The sequence below is a fragment of the Gregarina niphandrodes genome (genome assembly GCF_000223845.1).
Source record: "Gregarina niphandrodes unplaced genomic scaffold scaffold00002, whole genome shotgun sequence".
NCBI lineage: Eukaryota > Apicomplexa > Conoidasida > Eugregarinorida > Gregarinidae > Gregarina > Gregarina niphandrodes.
This window is the reverse complement of record NW_011645774.1, coordinates 693,661-694,263: the sequence shown is the minus strand read 5'-3', so window position 1 is coordinate 694,263 and position 603 is coordinate 693,661.

Sequence of the window (603 nt, the reverse complement as noted above, 5' to 3'; positions counted from 1 at the left end):
ATCGATCTTAGTAGTTATCGAACGGGCGATATTCCGGGGACTCTCGTGTTCGTGGGACCTGTCCGAAATCCACCACGGGACCACGGTGGTGCTTGATTCTCTCATAGATCTTCTTGCAAGAAAAAGGAAAGCCATTGACAGGCTACGGCCTCCAAGGTGGACAGTAAATCCAGCTGATCAGCAGACAGGATCACGCTCTCCGCCGATGATATCAGGCCTGTCAGAGACGACCTAAGTTTTGGGAACAGTACTGAGTTAAAGTGCGCCGTATTAAACGGCGCTGGAGGCCGTGCGATAAGACGGGCCCACTGAGTTGGGGAATTGGGTGAAGGCGGCACAAGAAGACGTGCATCAATTGCTGCGGCCACATCGTATATCAGTGCAATTGCGTTGCAGTCAATCTTCCACACCTGCTCATACGCCTCTTCAGTTGCGACTCGGGCTGCTGTCTGTCGTACAGATTTATTGTACAGCAGATCGAAGGTATCTTCCGAAACTGAGAAACGGAACGACTCTTCCTGAACCAGATGACAGATAATATCTTCCCGCGTCTGACCAGTGTCAGCAACATGCTGATCGATGAGCAGGAGTAACAAACAACGC